At 49.2% G+C, this 7,263-nt stretch overlaps 1 pseudogene; it reads left to right on the top strand.

Annotated features, from left to right (window-relative positions):
* Positions 1-286: 286 nt before the first annotated feature.
* On the top strand, positions 287-6,588 carry LOC125171613 (NF-kappa-B inhibitor beta-like; annotated as a pseudogene).
* Positions 6,589-7,263: the final 675 nt, after the last annotated feature.

The raw sequence follows: 7,263 nt of genomic DNA, 5'->3' as shown, positions 1-7,263 counted from the left end.
TGCTGTGTTTGTGTGTCGCCTTCTCCCTGTACTGTGGGTCCACACTGTTCACTTCTGGGGGGTGAGGATCAGGGCTTCCGGACTTTTGTGTCGCCGACGCAGCGACACAAAGGTCCAAGGTCAGCAGGGGACAATTCATTTGTGTTTAGAAAAAAAATCACAGCCATGGGTGATTGATAAAGGAGGAAGAAACGGGGTCTTCATACTTAAAGGTTGTGTCTATTGCTTGTTTTTGGTTGGTTGGTTGGTCGTTAAATCTTAATGCTCCAGCAAAGAGGTAGCAGGAATGGTGAGGAACCTGGACTCAGGCACCTTGGGTTCAAGTGGCAGCTCGGCGGCCGTGGGCAAGATTCCTGCCCTTCAGCGTCTCCGCTTCTTCGTGAGTAACGTGGCATGATGCCGCTGCTGTAAACTTACCACGTTGGACTTATTGTGTATAAAGGACCCCAAACAGTGACTGGCACATAGTAATGTCATAAACACTATTAGTAATTATAAAGTTGAACAATTATATTTACTGACAAATAGTCAAGATATACTTTGATTTATTAAAAGCCAAGGAGATGGGTTGATGAGAATGTTCTGCAATTGTATATCTGGAATTGATGGTCACAGAGCCTCATGAATATACTAAAAACCACTGAATTGTACACTTTCAAATAGTGAATTTTATGGTGTGTGAATTATATCTCAGTAAAAAAAATGTAATAAAGACAAATTCAATAAATATTTGTACTCAACCGTCTCCTGGGTTTGGTGGAGGAAATACCGCATTTCAGGACATAGCCTCTGCCCCGGAGGGTGTTACTTCAGGGGCACCTCCAGAGCATTGGCCACTTTTCCTAGCACCCTGGAGAAGACGTTGCTATCCACAGTTTTTACTCTGAGACTCAGAAGGGTTAAGTAACTTGCCCAAGGTCCCACAGGAAGTATGGGTAGCAGGAACCCAACTACCTTCTTCAGGTAGGGGCAGTCTTATTGAGGACAGACGATTTACATCCATAAAGTAATTAGGGAAGCAGACATCATGGGAGATCATCAGGCCCCTTATATGTGATGAGGAAAATAAAGGAGAGCATAGGTCTTGACCAGCCGGAAGACGGGGGTGGTGGGGTGGGGGGTGTAGGTTCCTGGAAGCAAAGGCCTTTGAGAAAGGGCCTTTACAGGTGGATTTGGTGTTAGTGATGCAGATCAGTTGCAGGGCGGGTAGATGTCCTTAGAGATGTGTAGGAAGGGCTCATAGATCTGTTTTTCCTGGAACTAATGTATATGCTCATGCCGAAAAGTCTTATGGTGTGCATATTCACAAACATGCGTATATATAGAAATTCATAGGCATTGTGTGGGCTAGTTATACCAGGGCAGGATGTTAGGGAGTGAGGGCAATCTAAAGACAATTTAGGTTGCTAAACCTTTCACTCCCTTATCTCCTAATTGATTAATCAAGTTTTTTGAGCACGTACCCAATACCTGAGAATATAAACATAAATAAAATACCTTTTGGTATTTTGTTTGGGAGGATTCCAAGGTAGGAGTTGATAGCAGACAGGTATGCAAGAAAATACTATAAAGTGGTAAGTGGTTATCTAGCAAAAAGCTAGGAAAGGGAATGGAACCATAGGCTTAAAAGCCCTTTATCAAACGGATGTTCAAGAAATAAAGGCCGTGTGGGGCGCCCGAGTGGCTCAGTCGGTTAAGCATCTGACTCTTCCTCTGGGCTTGGGTCATGATCTTACAGTTCATGAGTTCAAGCCCCAAGTCGGGCTCCTCACTGACAGCATGGAGCCTGCTTGGGATTCTCTCTCCCTCTCTCTCTGCTCCTCCCCACTCCCGGTCTCTCTCAAACTAAAATCAATAAGATATATATATATATATATATATATATATATATATATATATATATATATATATAAAGGTTGTTCAAGAGGTTTATTTTTCTGACTAAAAAATACACTCTGTTACAAAGTACTGTAGGAGGGTCTTTGTTGGCTGATAAAGCAAGAAGAAAGATTTGGGGAAGAGATGCTCAAAGAGCACTCTCCCCTCACGGTAGGCTCCCTGGGTGCTGAGTGGCCACTTGCCTCAAAGTGGTTTAAATTTGAAGTGGGGCAAGTCCCCTGTTCTACCCTGTCCTTCCTTCCTGAAGGAAAATGTGCTGGGAGTTGGTTCATGGAGGGAGCTAGGAGCCTTAAGGATGTTGGTGGAGAGGGGTGTTAACATTCCTCCAAGAGGCAACTCATTTCTCTATCAGTGCCCTGTTTTCACCCAGTCCTCACCCAGGGACCATTTTCAAGGTTAAGAAAAGGGCAGTTTGTGATTAAAAAAAACCCAACACTTTTTATTGTGGTGAAATCTGCACAAAATGTATCACTTTAACCACCATACAGTGTACAACTCAGCAGCCCTAAGTATGTCTGCAAGGCTGTGCAATCATCCCTCCTCTCCGTTTCCCAAACTTTCCATTATGCCAAACTGAAACTTTGTACCATTAGATAATAACTCACCCTTCCCCCCTGCCCCTGTTCTAACCACTGGTCTACTTTCTGTCACTATAGATTTGCCTATTCTAAGCATCTCATATAAATGGAATCCTACAATATTTGTTTGTTTGCATCTGGCTTATTTCACTTAGCACCATGTTATCAAGGCTCATGTACGTTGAAGCACGTGTCAGAATTTCATTCCTTTTCAAGGCTGAGTAGTATTCCATTGTGTGTATATACATTTTGCTTATCCGTTCATCGTTGTTGGACATTTGAGTTGTTTCCACCTTTTGACTATTGGGAATAGTGAACATTGGCGTACAGGTCCCTGCTTGAAATTCCTTCGGGTTTATACCTACAAGTGGAATTGCTGGGTAATACGGTAATTCGATTTAGCTTTTTGGGGAACCACCAAACTGATTTCCACAGCAGCTGCACCATTTTACATTATCAATAGCAATGTAGCAATGTGCAAGGGTTCCAATTTTTTTTTAATGTTTTATTTTTATTTTTGAGAGAGCGAGAGCGCATATGTGAGTAGGGGAGGGGCAGAGAGAGAGGGAGACAGAAGATCTGAAGCAGGATCCAGGCTCTCTGCTGACAGCAGGCAGCCTGATATGGGGCTTGAACTCCCAAAGCGAGATCATGTCCTGAGCTGAAGTCAGATGCTAACCGCTAACCGACTAAGCCACTCAGGAGCCCCAAGGGTTCCAATTTCTTCATGTCCTTGTCAACAGCCACCACAGAAGAGTGTGAACTCCTGAACTCGAGATGAAAAAAGTCAAGTACCGTTTCTGTTTTGTTTCTGTTTTTTTACTCCACTCCCTTCCCAACTTTGCTTTTTAACAAAACTTTTATCTTGGAGCAATTTTGGATTTCCAGAAAAGTTGCAAAGATAGATGTCTACGTTAAGGACCTTATAATAAGATTATTCTGGGTTTAGGGTAGGCCCTAAATCCAATGACAGGTGTTCTTATAAAGTTTTTATTTATTTTGAGAGATGAAGAGAACGTGAGCAGAGAAGGGGCAGAGAGAGAGAGAGAGAGAGAGAGAGAGAGAGAGAGGAAGAGAGAGAATCCCAGACGGGACAAAGCCTGACACGGGGCTTGAACTCATGAACCGTGAGATCATGACCTGAGCCAAAAACCAAGAGTTGGACACTTAACCGACTGAGCCCCCCAGGTGCCACTCCAGGTGTTCTTATAAAGGACAGAAAAGGAGAGGACGCTGAGAAGAAGGCATGTGAAGACGGAAGCACAGGGTGGGGTTATGCTGCCACAAGCCAAGGGTCACCAAGGGCTGCCAGCAGCCAGCAGAAGCTACAAGTGAGGCACGGAACCGATCGCCCTCAGAACCTCCAGAAGGAACCAGCCTGTTAACACCCTAATTTTGGACTTCTGGCCTTGTCTGAGCTCAGGCTGCCATAACTAGATACCACAGAATGGGTGGCTTAACCAACAGAAATGTATCTTCTCACAGTCCTGGAGGCTGGAAATCTGGATTCCGGCATGGCCGGGTTTGGGTGAGGGCCCTCTTCCTGACTCGCCGACGGCCATCTTCTCACCGTGTCCTCACAAGGCAGCGAGCAGAGAGAGACAGCAAGTGTTTCTCCTTAGAAAGTACTCATCTTGGGGCACCAGGGCAGCTCAGTCTGCTGAGTGCCCGACTCTTGATTTTTGGCTCAGCTCCGTGATCCCAGGGTCGTGAGATCGAGCTCCCCATCAAGCTCTGTGCTGACCGTGGAGCCTGCTTAGGATTCTCTCTCCCCCTGTCTCTCTGCACCCTCCCCTGCTCATGTGCTCTCTCTCTCTCTCTCTGAAATAAAAAGTAAATAATACACAAAGTTTAAAAAATCAATATTATTCTTTAAAAAAATAAAAAGGCACTAATCCTGTTGTGGGGATCCCACTCTCATGACTTCACCTAAACCTAAACTCCCAAAAGCCCCATCTTCAAATACCATCCCATTGGGGTTCAGGGCTTCAGTGTATAAATTTTAGGGGGACACGCTTCAGTTCACGACAGGCCTCCAGAACTGGGAGAGAATAAATTTCTGTTGTTTGAAGCCACCCAGCTTGCGGCACGTGTTTGTGCAGCCTTGGGGCACTGAGGCTAGGCTCTTCCCCGCTCCTCTAGGCCGCCTCCTCGCTGAAACGCCAATCCAAAAGAAGACTTAGGGGCCACGGTCGGGGGACTACGGCCGGGGCACTGGCTCGGGAAGGCTGTGGATGCGCATGAATGGTGTGACAGCGGCCTGGGCTGTCGGGGTCCGGACTCTGTGACCCTGGGAGCACCAGAGCGGGGCGGAGGCGGGCCGGGGCTGTTGTGGGCACCGCTCACCCTTGGCTGTGCCCCTGAAGATGGGAACCGGCACCGCGCTCGGAGGTGATTCATCACCACGAGCCTTTCCCGGATTTCCTGCTGGGCTTTACAGCTGGCACCGAGTCCCTGCACCTGCAGGATGAGCTGGGCCAAGCAGCCCGGCACTTGGCAGACAGCCTGGGGAGGCGTCCATGGTGCAGAGGTTGTGTGTGGCACGCACTGGGTTGCATGGCAGAGCGTGGGCCGCACGGTGCCGGTCCAGCCCCCACTGGGTGCCCCGAGGAGCCCCTGACCCCTACCTCCCGCGGGCCCCAAACACACCCCCAACACCGACCCAAGAACCAGCCCGGAGAAGTTAGAGGAAACTGAGGAGGACCGGAAGCTGCAGTTGCCGGTTGAAAATTACCAGGACCCCCACCCACTCCACGTGGCCACCATCCTGGAAGAGGCAGACTTGGTCTGGCTGTTCCAGAAGGCCCCAGCCGACCTCAGCAAACCAGAGCCCGTGTGCAGCCTGCGCTTGGCAGTGGAGGTCCACGCGGCTGACTTGCTGGAGATTCTCCTGAGGGCAGGCTCAGACCCCGCTGTCGCCATGTCCGTGGCTGTATGCCATGGGGCGGCACCACTGTCTGGCCCCACCCCATCCTCTCCGGCCTCCTGCACACGCGGAGCCCCTGAGCCCGAGGACAAGGGCAGCAAGCCTGGCTCCTGCAGCAGTGGCGACAGCGACAGTGACAGTGGGGATGAGGGTGTGAGTCAGGAGGAAAGATGGGGTGGGCCGGCTGGGGGGTCAGGGTAAACCAGCAGGCAGGAAAGGGGAGAAGAGCTCCGGGGCAGAGCGTTGAGACTGACCTTGGGCTGCCACAGTTGCAGCACTCGGGCTGCAGTCAGGACAGTCCTAGGCAGGGGTAGTGGGAAGAAATTAAGGCAATGGCAGAGCTGGGACCCAGGCAGAAGTGCAGAAAAGAGCATGGTTGTGGAGACTGGTAAACACAAGCAGTGGTAGGGGGCAGTGTGGGGTGACCTTGGGGGTCAAGAATTGGAGAACCGGGCTGTAGGAAGATAACCTCGGGCAGCAGTGATCAGACCATGGATGTTGGTGGGGAAAGACCTTAGCTAGCAGCGAGGAGGTTTGCGTGGAAAACCCAGGAAGCAGAGACACTCCCTTGGGCAAAGGACAGCGTTGAGTGATGGGGCTTGAGGAATTTGGGTAGACGCAGGGCAGGGGTGGGGGGCAGGGAGAGACCACAGGTGGCTGTGGCTGCCCAAGAACTGGCATGGGGCTAGAGCTCAAGCAGCAGCTGTGGCGAGAAACGACCTTGAACATGGTGGTTTGAGAACCAGGAGCAGGGAACTCAGGCTTGAAGGCAAGACTGGCGGAAAAAGTTGGGCAGCGGGCAAGGGTGGCATCGTGGTCCCCAGTGGCTGGAGCCAGCACAGCTACCTCCCGACAGACTCAAAAACTCTCCTGGATGACCCCGTCTGATTGGTTTAAACGTTAACATAATTTCTAATTTTTCAAAACTTGCGGTTCTACACAAAACAAAACTCACAGTTGTGACAACCAGGGGCAGAAAAACAGACCGCTTAGAGATCTGAATTCTGAAGCGTTTCTGTTTGCACCGACAGTCATAAATGCACCCCCATCCACACTTACCTGCCTGTGTTGTGATTCCAGGATGCTCCTGACATCCCAAGAAGTCCTCCTGCTGTGCAGACACGCCCATCTCATGGATGGGGCTACATGGGGCAGGAGGGTCGAGCCCTCAGCAAACACCTGTAGGTGGGGAGACGGATCCCAGCACCCCCTGCCTTCCCTCCCACTAGTCAGTGGTCTCCTGGAGAGCGGGCCGGAACTAAGGGAAGAGATTCCAAAGGCGGAAACCTTCGGCTTGGTGACAGATTGATGGAACAGATATTTAAGGGCCGATGGAGCTACTCGCAGTAACACTGTGGTGTCCACTCAAACTAGTTCTGCTGGGCGAGGAGGGAATGTGTCACAGGGCCTTGCTTTGCGGGGCAGGGGGCGTTATTTGAGGTAATGGCAATAGCACAAGAGCAGAGTGAGGAGGTCTGGTTTGTCACTAAATTGCCCTGTGACCAGAGGGAGGTCATTTCTCTAAGCCTTAGTTTCCTTATCCTTAAAATGAGAATGGAAATGACTTTTAAGTTCCTTCCCTGAGTCAATAATCAGTCCTGGGAGATTAGGCAAGCAGCAGATTCTTTTTTGTCCTTCTAATTGTGGTAAAATGTATATATAACACGAAACTTACATTTTTACCATTGTTTTCATTCTTTATTTTTAGTTGTGGCAAAATATGCACAGAATGTACCGTCGTAGCCATTTTTAAGCGTAGTGGCATTAAGTACATTCACAGTGTTGTGCAACCATCACCACTGTCCATTTCTAGAACTTTCCCATCATCCCGATCCGAAATTCTACCCATTGAGCAATAAC

This window comes from Prionailurus viverrinus, chromosome C1, assembly GCF_022837055.1.
Source record: "Prionailurus viverrinus isolate Anna chromosome C1, UM_Priviv_1.0, whole genome shotgun sequence".
Lineage (NCBI taxonomy): Eukaryota > Metazoa > Chordata > Mammalia > Carnivora > Felidae > Prionailurus > Prionailurus viverrinus.
Note: the sequence above shows the minus strand (reverse complement) of the source record. Positions and strands in the feature narration are given on the sequence as shown.